We start from the raw sequence: 19,979 nt of genomic DNA, 5'->3' as shown, positions 1-19,979 counted from the left end.
GTTAAGGTCAGGAGAGTTTGCTGGCCAATTAAGAACAGGGATACCATGGTCCTTCAACCAGGTACTGGTAGCTTTGGCACTGTGTGCAGGTGCCAAGTCCTGTTGGAAAATGAAATCTGCATCTCCAAAAAGTTGGTCAGCTGCAGGAAGCATGAAGTGCTCTAAAACTTGCTGGTATGTGGCTGCGTTGACCCTGGACCTCAGAAAACACAATGGACCAACACCAGCAGATGACATGGCACCCCAAACCATCACTGACTGTGGAAACTTTACACTGGACTTCAAGCAACGTGGATGAAGTGCCTCTCTTCTTTTCCTCCAGACTCTGGGACCTTGATTTCCAAAGGAAATGCAAAATTTACTTTCATCAGAGAACATGACTTTGGACCACTCACCAGCAGTCCAGTCCTGTTTCTCTTTAGCCCAGGCAAGACGCTTCTGACGCTGTCTGTGGTTCAAGAGTGGCTTGACACAAGGAATGCGATAGCAGAAACCCATGTCTTTCATACGTCTGTGTGTGGTGGTTCTTGAAGCACTCACTCCAGCTGCAGTCCACTCTTTGTGAATCTCCCCCACATTTTTGAATGGGTTTTGTTTCACAATCCTCTCCAGGGTGCGGTTATCTCTCTTGCTTGTACACTTTTTTCGACCACATCTTTTCCTTCCCTTCGCCTCTCTATTAATGTGCTTGGACACTGAGCTCTGTGAACAGCCAGCCTCTTTAGCGATGACCTTTTGTGTCTTGCCCTCCTTGTGCAAGGTGTCGATGGTCGTCTTTTGGACAACTGTCAAGTCAGCAGTCTTCCCCATGATTGTGTAGCCTATAGAACTAGACTGAAAGACCATTTAAAGGCTTTTGCAGGTGGTTTGAGTTAATTAGCTGATTAGAGTGTGGCACCAGGGGCCATCAATTTTGAACCTTTTCACAATATTCTAATTTTCTGATATGATGAATTTGAGATTTTCATTTGTTGTCATTTGTAATCATCAAAATTAAACAAAATAAACATCTGAAATATATGAGTTTGTATCTAATGTATGAATATAATATACAAGTTTAACTTTTTAAATGGAATTACTGAAATCAATCTACTTTTTCATGATATTCTAATTTTATGACCAGCACCTGTATATACAATCCCCTTTAGAAGATGCGTAAAAGCAAGAGCTTTTATCCTGAACCTTTTTCAATGTGTCTCTGCTTCAAAACACATTGAAAGAAATAATGATGCCTTTAGGTAATTCAGCCCTTTTATTTAGATACATTTTACCTGAAAAAGGTTTCAGTGTACCTTCCCCTCAAGAACTGTTGTTGGACACCATGTCCCTGGAATGAGCTGGATAGGGCGCCTGAGAAGATGGATGGATGGATGGATGGATGGATGGATGGATGGATGGATGGATGGATGGATGGATGGATGGATGGATGGATGGATGGATGGATGGATGATTGGATGGATGGATGGATGGATGGATGGATGGATGGATGGATGGATGGATGGATGGATGGATGGATGGATGGGGAGATAAGAGGATGTTTAGAACTCTACCACATTATTCTATAGCCTCCATATTCATTTGCATTAATGAATCCCTATATTAAAAAATAATGTAGAGAAATTAATATTTCTGTCCAAAGATGCATTTCAGCCTTTACCTTCAGAAATGAAATGAATGAAAGTCTTTTTTTCTTCTACATGTACATGAGAGCTTTTTTCAAAATCTCTTTTTCTTTCAATTGAATCATGCACAGACCCTTAGACTTTTAGTTATCAAGAATAGCCACATATTTATTGGGTCCTTATCAGTGTTATTTAATCCTACTGAAGTTCAAACACAAGGAGCTAAATCAGAGCATTGAAAATATAATTAAAAGGATTACAGGCCAGAGAACATGAAAGGAACGATATGTTCTGATTTTCCGAAGGATCAAGATGTGTGTTTGCACAAAGGAATTGATAACGACAGAGGTAAAAGCTTGTGCACGCTATAAACCAAAGTGAGATGATTTTTATGTTCCAGTGTTTGATGTGCAACTTGGTGGGTTGAAGAAATCAATTTACAGAAGATAATTGTTGATTTCCAAGGGGAAAGGAGGAGGCAATGAGAGGGTATGAAAGATTGAGCCTACATCACTGTACACAAATGGCACTAATGGGTACAATGATCATCTCCATATGAATCCAATTACAGAGCCGCTCTCCTCACACCTCACACATTGTCAAATCTTCATTACAGAAGCTAATAAAAAATACTTTGTAGATTACACCTTGCTAATAACCTCTTATTTTGTCCGAAACAGTCTGACAGTGAAATGTGAGAAGCTGACAGCTGTTCAGGAAAGCTCAACCAGAGAGTTTATGGTTGTAGGGAAGTCGATGGGATTACCAGAGGGGATTAGGGGCTCTAAGTATGATAACAATATGGCTCGACGAGGACACAATTACATGGCATGTTTGAGACAAGCAGATAAAGGCAGGGGATGTGAAAATTAGTACCTGAGTTACTGTCATACTTAGAGATTGGCTCCTGCCACGAAATGAGCATGCTGCAGTCCCTAAAAATATCTTAGTCTTCTTAAACCCTTTTCCATAAACCATCATACATAATGACTTTGTACTGTGTGGATACATAAATGGTTATGTTTGCATAAAAAATATGAAAATATGACAAAGATAATCAGAAAATACAACAAGGTTTCTCCCGATGTTGCATATCGTGCTTTATTACGGGTAGGTGAAATGTCTTTTGCTGAACTCAAATCACCTCTTATTTAATTCTATCAAAAGCCTTTTATTCAAAATTCGGTATTATGAAAACCACATCAAGTCCTATCTTTTCATTTCTTACTGTGAAAAGTAAAATCAGTGGAAGTAAAGATGAAATCCCTCCTGAGAAATCTAAAGATGCAATTTCCCTGTGTCTCCTTAACCCAACATATTGAAAAGCCAGCACACTATTGAGACGGTAATCAGCCCTATGCTGAAATTATATCAGATCTCAGACTACTATTCACAAACCTCTCATCTACTCAACATTAGACCTGAAGCCCCACAAATGATGGAAAGCGCTCCTTCAAGGACCAACTTCTTTTCCTTGATGAAACCTTTCCAAATAGTTTAGGAACACTACGTGGTCACACATCATTTTCAAACGGTATTAGGGAGAATAATCAAACTCCAAGAGCTGACTAACTACCTCTCCAAGCCAGAGAACCAATATTTTACTGCAGTGTCAAACTGATACACAGCCTGGAGCTCCCTCATTTGTAATGAATAGGAAATGAACTCAGAAGACTCATAAATTGTTTGTCTGAACCACAGCTTAAAGAGCTTTACATTATTCAGATGTCACAAATTGATCAAAGGGGAGCTGGAGTAAAAGGTCCTTCAAATTGCTTCTGTCCCTTATTCTTCCTTTGATCATTAAATGTATCAGACATTGTGTTTGAGGAAATAAGAGTTAGTTTAAATATAAATTATGGTTTCAATTTATGGTAATGTGGTAGGTATCAAGGTCAATTCTACATTGTTTTTCATCTCTGCAAAATTCAAAATTAATTTCTTCAAAAAGAGACAGCATTAGGCCATCCACTCAACTTTTCCAAGTTAAATGTAGCAAGTTAGGAGAAGTCTACTCACATTTTTGCTGCTAAATTTTAACCACTTAAACTTCAAGTTTCTAAATTTGAGGAAAAAGAGTAAAAGACATAAATATTTATTTTATTTCAAAACACTAGCCTGTTGTTTGCCTGCAGATTAACTGTCTATGATTAATTCAATCCTAATATATTTAAATCTGTCAAAGTACTCAGTCATGAGAAATTTAAATTCCCTTTTTATTATTTTAAGAAGTTACTTATGGTGGTGAACATGGCTTCAATAATTTCATCCATTCCAGAAGGTTTTTAAAGTGATTTTAATCAGGAGAACATGCAGGTTGTTCAAAAGAGGATTTTTTATTTTTTTGCCGAAAACATGCCTTGTCAGATTAATGTTTTGAACTGCAGTGTTGTCCTATTTAAAGACTCAGCAATCATTGCACAGTGAAGGATCATAATTGAACCACCTCCTCATAGCCAACTGTGCTGTGTCACTCCTGTACAACTTAAAGCTTAAATGTTCCAAGAAGAAGCTCCCTAGATAAGGTTGGAGCATACCCCATTGTGCTTCTGAGTAAACATTTCCAGTAATATCTGCTTGTCATGACAATTCCTATTTGGCTCAGTCCAAAAGGTCAAGTTTATGACATGGGAGAAGACCTGACCTTTGCAGGTTCTTTTGTTCTTCAAGCCCTTCTTAGAATATGTGTTGTTGTTGATGGGTTGCATGCAATTAAAAGTCTCCATTTTGTTCGAGGATTTGCATGTGTACATGCACTAACTTATTCATTATAAATGTTTCAAATAAACTTTGATTCTCAAAACATAAAATGCTGAACTGTGGTAACATTGCTTCAATGGTTTTCGGCCATTTCTTTTTATCCCTTCTTTATGTATATAGTAGCTTAGTTTAGATGAGATTCAGTAATTGGTCTCAGGTTTTTAAGTGAAATATGTTTGAGTTTGAGTTTAAGGATTTATGTTGATAAATTCTTCTATTTGGAATGGAAGTTAAGGTGAGTTTATTCCCTATATCTTATACTTAGATAAAATAGGCTTCACTAATGATGTTACAGACTCAGGACACATACCGCTGGGATGAAATGTCTATAATGGAGGGGAGTGGAGCCCCGATGATCCTTTCTGCTGTTCTCACCACTCTTCTCAAGTTCTTCCAGTCTGAGGCGCTGCAGCCTCCACACCACACAGCGAGACAGCTGGTCAGAAAGTTCTCTATGGTGATTTTGTAGAAGGTCGTGAGGATGGATGAGGGCTTCTGGGCCCTTTTGATCAGTGAGGAGGTGTTTAGAGTTCAGGTGAGGTTGTCTGTGATGTGCGCCCCCAGGAATTTGGTGCTGCTGGCCACCACTACAGCTGAGCTGTTGATGATCAGTGGAGCGTAGTTAGGCCGGTTCTTCCTGAAGTCGACGATGATCTCCTTCGTCTTCTCAACATTCAGGATCAGGCTGTGATCATTGCACCACCCACCAGCGTCTCCATCTCCTCTCTTTAGTCCTGGACATTGTTGTCTCTAATGAGGCCCACCACCCGGGGTGGTGAGAGCCTGTGCTATATCTGCAGAGTTTCCGGTTGAGGTTGTTAAAGATTTTAAATTTTTCATACAATTCTTCAGTTTTCCAGTTTTTTTTCCTACTTTCTTTTTATAAACGTGGAGTTAAGGGTACATATAGAATATTTATAAATGCTCCACTTTTGTCCAAATCAATTTTTAATTATCATGTTAATGATGCTCTTCTATTTATTGTTTTGCTCTCAATTCAATGCACTGTGTAAATCTATTGGTCAAGTAGAGCTTCCACTGTTTAGCACTGTAAAGACCCCCAAAATACCCTGTCAAGGATACTTGTACTTTGAAAAGCTTTTGAAACCACTGTAAAATGTCTAGAATAAAAACAAAACAAAAACACTGGTATATAAAAGGTGTAAAATCGCAACCTTGAACCTAACCCAGAAGTTCCATCCACAAAATATGGATTAGATACTCTAAATCTAAACTGAAATGGCAGATAATTCTGTGCAGTCTAGTGACCTGTTATATGGCCCATTTAAATTCTTACACATCCAATTTGCAAAAGTAGAATGTCTTATTTCTGCAGAGATAAAGCCAGAAGGAGAAAATTCTCTCTGGAATTTATTGTTGGCAAGGTGTTGGAGGACAGAGATGAGGTTGAATAAGAGCAGGCAGATAGTTTTGCAAGAGAGGTTATGGATAAGAGGAGAAAAACAAGGGACTGAAAACAAAAGGTGAGAGGAGGAGACAGGGAGCAGGGGTGATGAGGAGAAATGAAACAGATGAGGACAGTGAGTGCTGCCAGCATGGCAGGAGTGCATTTGTGTGCATTGCTGGAGGATAATATGGCCACAGTGGCAGAACACACATCTCACATCACACTCAACAGGTGGGTCAAGAAGGGGCAACTCAAACAGGCAGGCAGGAGCTTATCTTAATTCTGGGGGAGAGAAAATCCAAGATCCCATCCACACAGTCTCTCTGTAATCGATGCTGACAGGTAATTCAGAGTAGCGCAACGGAGAGCTCACAGCTCTTGTGTGGCCTTGGTTTCTACACTCCATGCAATCAAAACACCTGGGGGTTCTTACATATGCTCAAATAAATACCTTTTCTTGATCCAATAAATATAAAACAGTAAACAAAATAGATTTTAAAATGAAAATCCTTGATATCTTACCTAATTAATTTCAATATTCATGTGTTTACTGGCCAAATTAACTTCTCGAATATAATAAAATAAAATTAATATCAGTAAAAAAAAAATATATAAAAGAAAAAAAAAAAATATATATATATATATATATATAAATATTTTTATACTTATATACTTATATTATATAAATAAAATACATAAGACTTTTCAGGGTGTTCTTGTTTACATATTATCAGATGAAGGTCTTAAATCAAGGCTGTGCTTCAGTAGATGAGATTAATGGAAGCTTTACTGAGGTCTAGACGGAAGTCCATGAATAAAACATTACAGATGTTGATAATTTAATAATCTGTGCTGTTTTTGTTTTTTTGTTTGTTTGTTTGTTTTCTTTTGGGTTTTTTCTTTTTTTCAAAACTATTTTCAGTTAGACTTAACACCACTGGATTGAATAATATGATCAAAACCGTCACATGGAGATTTTTCTTATCACAACAGTTATGCCACAAATGCAATCCAAAAATCTTTGTGAGGACAATGCATTTGTTAGACCTGTAAATGAGTTCTTTAAGTGTCTTTTGTAGTAGTTTTTTTGTGTAATATAAGCCAATTACACTGTTGTTTTCTGTATCATTATCCTGCTAATTGAAATAAGTTTGAGGTTAAAGATGGATTAAACACCATACATTTTCCTGTAGGATGTTCCAGTTGAGAACAGTATGTATTCTACTATACGGATGTCATGAAGTAAGAAAGCAGCTTCAGACTATTATACCACTACCACGACCACCATGTTTAACTGACAATATACTGGTTTAATTTTTTCCCAGCCTGCCTTGGAATTCTCCCAAAGATGGCTGACTGCCCTGAATTGTTCCTAATTTTTTAATCATTAAAGAAATTTTAACTGAGGTAAATGAGGCCTGCAGATCTTTAATTGTTTTTCTTGGTGCTTTTGTGACCTCTTCAACAATTGACCTAGGAGTTAGTTTTTATTGCCTGCGACTTTTAACTACCATTTCCATTTCTCCATTTGTGGCTTACTAGAGTCCCTAAGCCTAAACGCAGTCTACCTTTCATTTATATACCTTCAGATATTATATTCATATATTTCCTTAGATTGGAACTCTATGTGTAGCTTTTCGATATTTTATTTAACCTATTTCACGTTGCCAGGTTCTATCCATGTCACTATGAGGTTCCATTTATTAATTATATGATCTACTGGTTTGTGCCTAAGGAAAACTTAACATGACATTTATATAAAGGTCCCTTGAAGTTGAAATTGGCATTGGACATGTTTAAAAAGCTTAAAGATCTCCTGCCTGTTATTTGAAGGGTTTATTTAATCTGTTTGTAATCAAGCCATGATTTAGCTACAGAAAATAAAAGCTGTTTTCTAAAACATGAAGTTGACTGTGTTGATTTTTATTAAAAGAAATGGGAATTGTGTTATAATAGTTTTTTTATATCAAAGTTTTTTCTTTTAAGAAATTAGATGGCTATTTGAAAACTAATTGTTTATCTAAGTTAACTTTACCTCTTTCTGTTCTTTTTTGTGCTTTATTTGTTGTATTTTTTCTAACATTGTAATGGAAAAACACACTTTGATGATCTTGAAAACAAACAAACAAAAGAACCTTGGACACTGTGTTTGCTCTGTGTGCTGTGAGTACCGACAAGGCTCCAAGCATAAACTACCCCTGGTGTATTATCTCACTCCCTTTTCGATCTTCAAGTTTCTCACTATGTGCTCCTCAACTGTCTGAGTCAATAAAAACAATATACAGAGGAAAGCACTTCAACCGCTTAGCCATTTAAAACCACCATCAGTGTTTTGGGAAAAGTCAAAGACAGCACGATGTAGAATTAAAGGATATTTCCAGAGGAAAAAAAAAATAGAAAAAAGAATGTCTATTTATGCAAGCAGTAAACATTAAAGTTCATGGCTATCCAGAGCACATTTCAAAATAAGATCTGTCAAGCTGCTCCATCTAAGATGAAGTTGAAATCCATCCAAAAAACTAAAGTAATTTTCCGACTTGATAATATTTACTTGTTCTTCTGTCATAAAATCAAAATGGTTCTGGTGAACAAAACAAAAATATGTCCAATACAAAGACCTGGATATAATCTGCATGGTGTCTTGATTTGATTAGCAGCCGAGCATAGATTCTGAACCAGACTGTAAAAATTGCCAACAATCATATGAGAAAATCCAGTTAAATGTTTTAACATTTTGCACTAATTTTTAGTTTTAGGTAAGGAGGTTTCTAACTTCAGTAGCAACTAAAATCAATATTATGTTTCTTCAGAAAGAGGCTGCCGTGCCAACCAGGAGAGGAGCTAGGGGATTAGCAGGGGTGGCCCTGGCCATTCATTGGCCACAGATTTGGCTACCGCTAGCAGGTGATTTGCTGTTCCCATGTGGATGTAATTAAGCAACTTCAGAGAAACTACTTTTCCTCTAAAATAGAAGATAGTAGCAGAGTCATAACTAATTTGAGACTTTAATTGTTAGCATATTAACCATAAACTGACACAAATGTACAGTAATAATTTAATTACATCAAGATACCCGTACTCAGCAGAGACTCTCAGACATCCCTCTCTCCAGACATCTCCTCAAGCTCTGCTGGAGGAAGCTTCGAGATGCTCCAGGGCCAGCAAAGGGACATGGTCCTTTCTGCGTATCCCCAAATGGGACATGAATGGAACACCTCTCAAGGGAGACATCCAGAGGGAAATCCAAACCAATGTCTGAGCCACCTCAGTCGACTCCTCTCAATGTGGAGGATTATTAATGTAACACTAAATTCAATTCAGTTAAAAATAATGTAATGTTAAGAATTAACTGGAAATTAAATGTTTTTGTATCTCATAGTTTTTTTACAGGTTGTTGTACATGTTAATAGTGGTATGCCGCAAAGAAGTGGGTCTTGCATCAGATCTGGAGGAGTTTTTGACTAAAGACCGGCTGTTTCTCAATTCACTAGAATGCGAGTACAGACTCCTCACAAAGTATGTTCTTGACAACAACACATGAAAGGATGGCTTTGGAGAGAACGGGAGCACGCACCATAAATATGGGTCAATTGGAACAGAAGCGTACTGATGACATCACCAAACGCTCAGCTTGTCTGGAGCTGCATTTCACCTCCTGTTATTAACCCTCCTGTTATGTTACGGGTCAAATTGACCCGTTTTAAAGTTTGAAGATCTAGGAAGAATAGTTAAAAGTATTTTTTCAGTATGAAACTTCTTCTGCTTGCCTTAAATAGTGTAATCAACATATAATATGAAAATGGTTCATCTCACATATTTGCAACCACCCCCTGCATGTTTATATCACATAGATACAGTTCGGGTCAATTTCACCCAGCAGTCAAACTGGAGGTAAAACGGTGTCAGAAATGTCAGACTATTTCTTTCTTTGCAACTGTGAGACATCTCACACACACACACACACACACGAACACACACACACGTTCTGTCACAATATCCTTGTGGGGACCTTCCATTGACTTCCATTCATTTCCCACTAATTTATATGGCCTAACCGTGACCCTTGCCCTAACCCTAACCATTACCGACACATACCTATCCCTAAACCTAACCTAAACTCAATTCACACCTTGGTCCTAAACCTAACCCCCACACCAAGAAGAGAAACTTTCATTATGGGGACCAGTTGTTGGTCCCCACAAGTACCTATGAGTCCCCAAAATGTAGCATATTCCTAGGAAATTGTCCCCACCAGGTATTAAAGACATGGCCACACCCACACACACAAACACACCCACCCACACACAAATTTGATAATCGAGAGACAAGGGCTGGTAGACGGGAGAGAGACAAGCTGGCAGCTGTTAGGACAGTGTGGGACAAGTAGGTAGAGCAACTTCCACTACTCTATAAACCAGGCCCTAATGTCACAGTGGATGAAAGGCTGGTGGCATTCAGAGGTCGCTGCCCATTTAGGCAATACATGCCTTCCAAACCGGCTAAATATGGGATAAAAATCTGGGCAACATTTGATGCAAACACCAGCTATGCTTTGAACATGCAGGTTTACACTGGAAAGCCGGTTCGAGGAGCCCCAGAGAAGAATCAGGGCACAAGGGTCATGCTCGACATGGCACAGGGTCTCAGGGAACAGAACATAACCTGTGACAATTTTTTCACAAAGTACAACTTGGGTCAGGAGCTTCTAAAGAGAAAGCTCACAATGGTCGGAACTGTCCAAAAGAACAGGGCTGAACTCCCTGCTGAGCTGCTGGTAATCAAGGACAGGGCCCCTCAATCTCCCATGCTTGCCTTCACAGATATCACAGCCCTAGTGTCTTACTGCCCCAAAAAGGCAAATAATGTTGTGCTCATGAGCACTCTGCACAAAACTGCTGAAATCAGCGCAAGAGAGGATCAAACACCAAGCATGATCCTTGATTATAATGCCACCAAAGGGGGGGTAGACATCTTTGACAAAGTGACAGGGTCCTACAGCACCAAACGGATGACTGCGCACTGGCCATTGGTCATCTTTTATAACATGAGCCATGTATCAGCCTACAATGCATTTATCATCTGGACGGAGATATTTCCTGACTGGAATGTGTCAAAGCTGTACAAGAGGCGCATCTTTCTCGAGGAGCTGGGGAAGGCGCTTTTGACGCCGCACATCAGACGGAGGATGCACCTGCCAAGGACCCTAGCCGATGCAGCCACAGTGAGGGAGATCCAGGAGAGGACTGCATCAAGTACACCAATGCGTGAGGTAAGTAAGTAAGTAAGTGGGTGTGTCTGTGTGTGTGTATTTGTTTGTGTGTGTGTATGTGCGCGTGTGTGTATAAGTGTATGAGAGTGTGTGTCTTGGGATCAGCAAAAAGACACCATAGTAAAGTAATCATGGTCCTCTTGTTTATAGATTGCTGCTGAGGTGAAAAAAAAGAGGAAGAGGTGCCAGGTCTGCAGGCCATCTGACGATGCAAGACAAGCATGACCTGCTCGAAATGTGCAAAATTCATTTGCACAAAGCACAGTGTGATGACATGTCACTCGTGTGCTGTGTAGATGTACAGACAGACAGACAGACACACACGCACATACACCTTGTTCATATTGCAATTGCTTGTTTTTTTGTATTTTTGTATTGCGACTTTGTTCATTTCTGGTTCCCAAACAGTGCATGTATGTAAAAAAATATTTAAATGTTAAGTTTCAACGTTGTGTACAACTATTGTGTTTTATATGTTGGTCTTTCAAAAGTAATAAAGTGGTGAAACATTAAAAAAAGTTTGAACATGCAGGTTTTTTTTTTGAAAAACGAGTGAATTATCATAATTGGATCATTACCTGTTAGAGGTAAGGAACACTATTGGACTAAATATTCATAGAATAGTTAGTAATGGAGTTAGCAATGAAATATTAAGAATGCTTTTGGGGATTTTTTTTGGTTTCAGACATCTTTTGGATAATTAAACATGCACCGGGTCAAACTGACCCGGGAACAGCATTGCTGTTCCTAATAAATGAACATAACAGGAGGGTTAATAGTCTCTAGATAATAATCAATTCTTACTTTTATAATTTTGTGGGGTGATAATAACACAGTCAGATAAACACAAATCAAATTAAAATTTTGCCAATTAAAACAAATAATTGGCATCAGAGCCAGCGGTCCTTCACACACAGCTATGCTGAGAGAGGGCTGCAGCAGACAGGCTAGGAGTGGTACTGGCTGCGGTTAGCCTTGGAGGACCGCTGGTTGCCACGGTCCTCTCAACATTGGAACTTGTTTTAGATTGCGCTCTAAATCAGTAAATGGGCCATATAGGGATGCTTAAAAGTATAATGTTTTTGCCTCAAATTACCTTGAAACATATTTTTATAGATGCATGCCAACAGAAAACAGATCTTTAAACTTAATAGTCTGAGCTTTGTGAGTGCTCCACTGTAAGCTGCTGCTTCCGTGGTGCACGCTGGGAAATCTGTCAATCTCAAGAACAGGCAAGTCTGCACTGATGAATACTTGGTAAAGAGGGAGAACAACATCGGGGGACTTTGTCCGTTCTCGCTCTTGTGTTCTTGTGAATTTGAACAGTACTACAGCTGAGGCTGATGATGTTTCACACACGAGCACATGGCAAAGCACAAGTTCACATATTGAGAAAATGCGACTGTCTTATTGCTTAACAGTCTTCTGAAGCGGATGCTTATGGTGCTAATGGCATAAATATGTCCATGAAGTTCCTGCTCTTTTAACAATAGCTTTTGTGTTTTATGGTGGTGAAAATTATCTCTCTGCAGCAATTTACAAGCAATTCAAGAGAAAGAATAACTGCTCAACCCATTTAATTTCTAAATTATGCAGAAGCACAAATGATTAAATTTAAAAACATAGCTAAATAAGCATGTGGATTTATTAGCAAGAGATGGATGAAAATGTTGTTTGTGTCTAGCTATTTATCGTAAAAATACACAGATCTTGTCAAACAGTGTGATTAGTTCAAATAGATAGACCTTAAGCTGGTTTTTGGCCTTTGTGGTCTCTGCCTGGCCACCCTGAGGAAAATGTTCTAGCTCCGCCACTGACCTTAACGGTACTTGTAAATGGAGTGCAGATTCAGGAGCAGCAGTAGTTGAACATTTTGAAGGTCCAGCTTGACAGAATAATTACTGGATACAGCCTGATTGCCACATACGCTGTAGGCAGTGACCTGCAAAGTAAATTAAAAAGAAAACAACAATCTAAACTGTCAGTCTTTGCTCACACATTTATTAAAATGAACACAATTCATTACAGTATTCTAAGTTAATTACTCGAGATTATGTGATATATATATATATATATATATATATATATATATATATACTGTATATACTTTAAATATATATATATTTCTTTGTCTTGGGAGAGGGTTGCGTATTTGGCATCACATTCAAATCTCTGACAAACACAGGAGGGAAGAGAATGTGATAAACCAAATCCCGAATAAGGACATTGTTTCTATATAATATGAGTGTTACTGTATGACACTAGGTCATCAGAGGGCCCTACTTTATGTGGGCAGTTTTTTCAATTTAGTCCTTAGCATAAAGAAGGCAACCAAGCTTAAAATACAAGAAAAATTATAGCAAGAAACACTGGTGCTTTTCAGCAAAACAATTCAAATGTATTTTTAAAACAGAGATATAAAGCAACTATTGGACGTTTAAAGGAAACTATAATTAGCAGGAAAAGAGAATATAAACAGTGAAGGTTTATTATTAATAAATAAATAATAAATAAATAGCAAGGAACACAAACATTCCTCTAAGTACCATGTTTCATCTAAAAAGGAAATTTTTCTTTAAAATGAACCCTTTAGGATTTCATTACTATTACTGCATTATTAATTGAGTGTGTGATTTACTTAGCAACCTCAAGTTTGAATCAATTAAAGAGGAAGTTCAAATTTGCCCTCCTTACAGGGATGCCCCTTGAATCTTTGCCACCCACTGACTTATTTAAAACTCTGGCAGCAGTTCAAGCTAAATGGAGGACAGCCAAGATCGCCCACAGCACCTGGGTCCTGTCTATTGGTTCTCAGTGACTGATGCATTCCAATACAAAAATCTTTAAAAGCTCTCATGTGCATGTGGTCCACCTATGTTTCATTTATATTGGTTTTCCCCAGCTTAGCTTATAAATTCTGCACATATTACACAGAAGCTGCAATGTCATCACTTTGAAATCTGTTCCAGTAAATACATTTGCAACATGGCACACTTTTTTTCTCATATGCATTGAAATGAATATTAACTTACTTGCAAACTCCTTTGTGATATAGTTTTATGAGTGTGTGCTCTTTTTTTTGCAGAAATGTTGAGGGGAAACCTTTGGGAAAGGTTCTAATACAGGATTCTTGAGTACAACATGAAAAATATCAGAAGTGACATTATTCATTTCCATTTTCTAATTACTAGTCCCACATGGTGAGCGCTGGTGCAATATGTTATTTTGTTTACAGTATTCCATGTCTCACATCAGAGCTTAATGTTCTTCTTAATCATATCTAACAGAGTTATTAAAATTCCATAAACAGTAGGAATAATCAAAAGTGAAAGATATAACGTTTTTAATTAAAAGTACCATGACACTAAAATATAGACTCAGGCAGAAGCATGTCTGATCTGTAAATCAGATCAGACAGAAATAGAAGCATTGGAACTGCTAATATTGAGATACAGAGCCCAGCACTTCCTACTTTGTGCACTTTTTCTTATGGACATGTCCTCTTTGTCTGATGTGAATTGTATGCCTCTCAAAATGGATTATATTTTTTAATCAAGCTCATATCTACGAGGACTATCAGAAAAAGTTAATTGAAAATTCAACTTCTTTTATGCTCTGATTATAGGGAACTCTTAACTTTGCATGCTATACTGTACTAAGGGTTATCGCTAACATACATTCTCTCACATGTTTTTATCTCTAATTACCAAGACAAATTATACTATTTAAGATGGATGGATAGACTGACAAACAGGTAGGTAGGTGAAGACAGACAGACAGACAGATAAACTGCTCAATCGATAATTTTCCTCAGAATAATATATGTAATCGCTTAGCTGGGGATAAAGTTCCTAACTTCTTAAAATACATTTTGAAAAATCTAGTATTCTATCACTTTAACGCCAACATCTTGGTGACATAACAGATGTACCACTTTGAAAATCTCCCTTAAGGAGTGACTGGAGGCAGGGCACAGAAGAACTGACAGAGGGTCTATGCCTGCGGCACATTGAAGCCTGAGCAGGCAGCCCTGCAGGGCTAATAGGCTCCCATGGCCCAAAGAGAAGTCCTGTCCTCAAATAAAACGTACAGTATTTATACTGTAGTAACTGCTCAGACTTGTTTCTACACTGAATACTACTGAGCAGGATATACTTGGAAGAATAGACCCACTGTTTTAAAGGATACAGGAATGTAGATCTTACATTTCAAAAAGGATTTATTATTTTACACATAAGCATGAGTAACTTAATAGTGGTTCATATGCATGAGTAGTAAGGAAAGCATTGACATCAGAATTGTCAAACAACAGTTTGATCTGATCTATAAGATATGCTTGCTTCATAACAAAATTAAATTAAATAGTGTAACTTTGGGTAATTTATCATTTTCTTTGTTTTTACTCATCTTCGACGTAAAAACAATTTCAGGTTTTTTTTACTCACTTTAGACCTCACCAGACATTTTTGGCAGCAGGTAGTGAGTTTGAGGACCAGTGTTTTACCTAAAGTGCTTAAGGCGGATCTAAATTCAGGCAGGTCATGGAGCGCATCCAGATTTTTATTTTTACATTCTAATACTGCTCTAACCTTTCACCCAGTTTGGATTTTTTCATACATTTAGACTGTATTACAGCAAGGTTGTCCTTAAATTGTTATTTTTGAGTTGTATGTGCACAACTTAATATGTTTATTTTAGTTAAGTTCTTGAAATTTGCTCTGCGTGCAATTAAAAACACAGACAGTATACACATTAAATATAATCCTTGCATAATTTTTAAATCATAAATTGTAAAGCTTTGTAATGTTTAATTACCTGATTTTAATGACAATTACAATGTTTCAAACAAACAATTAATGAACTAAAGGTTTCTTAAATTTGAATTAGCAGGAGAAGAAACTGTTTACCATGACTTAAGAGTAAGATAAGAACAAATATGATTTAGTGACCAAAAGACTTTTTGAAAGTTAGTGTTGTGAGACTTTTGCTTTATTGGTTTTTCAATGTTTTATTTTCTCCAGTTCCCTATGCTGTCATTTTCAAGCTTGTTTTCCCTAACTTCCACCCTTCCATCTGTCCCTATGACTGCCAGAGGGGTAGTGCTCCACAGAGGACTGACTATAGTCTTTATTTTCACATCTTTTGTTTAATAACTTTGTAATACATTTAGCTCCTGCAAAAAAATGGTTTGGCATTTGTCTAATGAAAATGTTTTTTTAGGACCAGAAGTAGAAAGGGATGGCTAACATCCAGCTTAATGTGGGGACATTGATAATTTGTTGTGTAATTGAATGAGTTTTTAAGGATTTTAACGATTTTACTGCACATTTGTTTTGATGTTTTTATGATCTAAGCATTTTGAGGTGCCTTTCCACTGAAATATGTTTTAGAAATACATCTTTACTTTTTACTTTCTTGGTAATTACTGAAACTGATGCACCTCAAAATAACAATGGGTAGGCTCTTTGATGTGTCAGGATTAATTATGTATAAATATGTTAAATTATGTTAAATATGTACTACTCTACTATGTAAGTGTCTCTACTTGAATAGGCTTAAGATATCACCCATATTCAAACAATGGTTTTAACAAAATATTCTGAAATTCTTTTTATTTTTTTCATTATAAACAAGTTTAATTCATAACATTGATATGGAATGAACAAAGTTACATGAGACTCAGTTTCTATCTGACTCTCTTTGTCTCTCTGAGCCAAGCTGTTTACTGTATTATTTTCTCCTGACCATAATATTATTAAACATTTTCATATAAAATCCTCTGCTTTCTTATGAAGATTTTATCAGCCGCATTTGATAAAACACGGAGCGTTCTACGCGACAGGAATATTGGTGCCCTGAAAAATAATCTAGAATCATGCTCTCTTCTTTGTTTTTGTAGCTTAACAAACACAGATATAACAAACAGAATGCAAGATGTTTCAGGTGGCTCAGCCTAAGGATGAATTAAGGTTTCCTTTACATCTGTACATGAGATATACACGTCCATAACATTTTAAGAAGGCAATGGTAGAAATAGATTGGTAGTAACAGTTAACAGTACAGGTATGCAAACTTGACATCACAGGAAACTAAAATGTTGTCACATGTATAGGCAGCAATAACTGCTTTTCTGTGTAATAATAGGTACCCACTGCATGGCAGTGTAACTGAACATTAAAAGTGAAAGTACTGTGCCAAACACAGAGCTAAAATTGAGAACTGAGAGTCACATTACAAACACAAACAGGGAACAATATTGCTTATTTTTAGGAGATGGCCACAGTGTGTGGAGTTAGGTACCTATATTGATCTCCTGGTAACAATTTACTTTACTTTGATTTTTTTTTTAACTCCTCGGATCAGAAAATTGACAAACCAGTATTAAGCTCATGTGAAAATGTGTATCTTCAGGTTGAATGCTGTGAGACAAATTGAACAGAGGCAGGAGTTTATCTGAGTGTTTTAAGCTGACACAGGTGGAGAGGTGTGAGGGGTATTTTCTGTGAAAGATGCCATGAAAGAGAACCAGCAAGATTCTTTCGAAAGCTGTCCACCAAGCAGCGAATGAGGACATTAAGGAGTTTAGGGAATCATTTCCTTGTTTTTTAACGGTGCTCAAACAGATCCACTTCCTGGTTTTATTACTGTAGCTGTGAGACATGAACACTGTGGATAAATGATAAGAAATATTGTTATATATTCTTACTCCAACTAGCCCCTGAAACGGCCTCAGGGATTTTAAAACTCTACTGGGAACTAATCCAGAAAGGAACTAAATAACGATTTCCAGATGAGTAATTAAGGACAAGGCGCTGGTGTAGTGCATGGTGGTTGGCATTACTAATATTTGGATGGATGTTATTTAGTTTGTTCTTTTCATGCTCTGAAGAATCAGATGAACTACAACAAAGATTCATTACCATTATTTGCTTCTATCAAAGTTAACATGTTCAATTTGATTCTGTTCATTGATCCCAAAGGGAAATTAAATGTTGTACCTCATACATTTTCAGTTATTGTGTATGCTGATGGTTGTGAGCAGGAAGGATCTTCTGCAGATTGATCTGGAGTTGCTTTGACTGAAGACACTTTGTTGGTGTTTAACAATCTTCTGAAGATGATGCTGTTGTCCATAATCTTCTCCATTTTATGTAGAATTCTCCCTTTTGAATCCTCTGCAGAGGGTGTTCAAGGAACAGACCCACCCTTCTTTATCAGCTTGTTGAATTTTTTTTAAGCATCAGCTTTGATGCTGTTACCGCAGCATATGATGGCAGAAGAAATTATACTCTCCACAACAGACTTATAGAAGATCAGCTGCATACTGCAGAAAACACTGAAGGACCATGCTTCCTACTCTGTCCCTTTCTTGTAGACAGCTTCACAACTACATCTCCAGTCAAATTTGTTGTCCAGGTGAACACCAAGGTATTCATACTCCTCCACCACCTCCATTTCTTCCTCTACGATGCTAATAAGACTTAAAATGTTCCAAGTTCTCCTGAAATATAAAATAATCTTCCTTGCTTGGTTAACATTCAGGATTAGATGAATGTTTCCCCACCATGCCAGAAAGCTTTTCAATAGCCCTCTGGCTGCAGAGTCATCCGAGTATTTCTGCAGATGGCAGGATTCTGTCTTGTACTGGAAGTCAGAGGTATACTGAGTAAAAAGGAGAGGTGAGAGTACCTTCCCTTGTGGTGCTCCTGTGCTGCTAATAGACACAAAGTACCTAAATGCTTAACAAGGTGTTAGCCTCTAAGGCACGTTTTAGCTCAGACTAGATAAAAAACATCAGTTTAAAATTACCAGGACTGAATTATTGAAAGTCTGCCTTTGCAGCCCTTCTAAAAAGAAAGATTGGCCAGTATTTTTGTTAGTGAGTTTCTTTCAGTATAGAATAAGAGAAATCAAATGTAGTAATTGTTTGAGGTCACTGATGAGGGTCACTTGGACCTTGTGGTGAAGCAAACCCAGGATCCCCTAATACCGCTCACCACTCACGCCTTCACCTTGCTAATTCTTCTAAACTACCTTGAATCGTACAGTTATCAATAAAGTCCAATAGGGGGCAGTGATTTACTGGTTTTCACCGATGTCACTCAAATAAGGAGCGAAAAAAAAAAATGAAAAAAGGATCAAATTATTTTAAACAAGGCAAGCAATTGTATTTTTAATCCTCTTGAAACAAAACCCATTTTGCAGACTCCAGCAGGGGAAATGCAGAGAACAGTTTAATTTTCTTTATTGCACAAATTTTATGACTGAGTGGACAAAGGTGGAGGTTTGGCATCGCCACAATAATATTCCAACTACCTTTATTTGTTTTTATAAAGATTTTGGTTTCTATTTTATTATTAATTTATATCTTTATTGCAGACCTCATTGAGCCAAATTCTAAATTAAATACCGGTAGTGTATTACTGTCAAGAAAACATGGTTTATGTGACAAATTAACACATTTTACTCTCAGTAAAGAAAACAACTGATAAATTATTTGCTTTATCTTAGTCATTATTAGTTACAGCCGGAAATTGATCAACAATACTTAAATAAAAGCCATTGCAAAACATATTCAGAGCTGTGGTCTGTGTTTATGTCTCTATTATGTATGAAAACAATGGCAGTTCAAATTCATTAATAAGTAGAAACTTATAAAGATTTCCAATACATAATAATGTTTAGTGTGCACTTTCAAGATGCATTTTTAAATCCTGCATATTAAAACAGAGTAATATAAAATGCATTGCATATATTAGGCAGAGAGTGTGCTTAATGTCATCCCTTGGTATTTATGAATGATTATGTGCTACAGAGGACGAGGGCTGCAACTAACGATCAATTTGTTGATCGAATAATCTGTTGATTTTTTTTTTCTGTTAATAGATTAATAATTAGATAGCCAAATGTTCCTTAGAGA

General features: G+C 37.2%; 1 protein-coding gene across 3 annotated transcripts in view; it reads right to left on the bottom strand.

Moving 5' to 3' along the window:
• Window positions 1-19,979, bottom strand: part of elfn1a (extracellular leucine-rich repeat and fibronectin type III domain containing 1a) — a 93,999-nt gene that overhangs the window by 56,547 nt on the left and 17,473 nt on the right. The window contains exon 2 of one of the 3 annotated variants that reach the window (XM_038278235.1): window positions 12,878-13,001. The exons of the other annotated variants lie outside the window; for them this stretch is intronic. The gene's annotated coding sequence lies outside the window, so the exon portion shown is untranslated. The remainder of the gene's footprint in view (window positions 1-12,877; window positions 13,002-19,979) is intronic. 3 annotated transcript variants of the gene reach the window in all.

Source organism: Cyprinodon tularosa, unplaced genomic scaffold (genome assembly GCF_016077235.1).
Source record: "Cyprinodon tularosa strain WSP-4 unplaced genomic scaffold, ASM1607723v1 ctg14, whole genome shotgun sequence".
NCBI lineage: Eukaryota > Metazoa > Chordata > Actinopteri > Cyprinodontiformes > Cyprinodontidae > Cyprinodon > Cyprinodon tularosa.
This window is presented reverse-complemented; position numbering and strand designations above follow the sequence as displayed.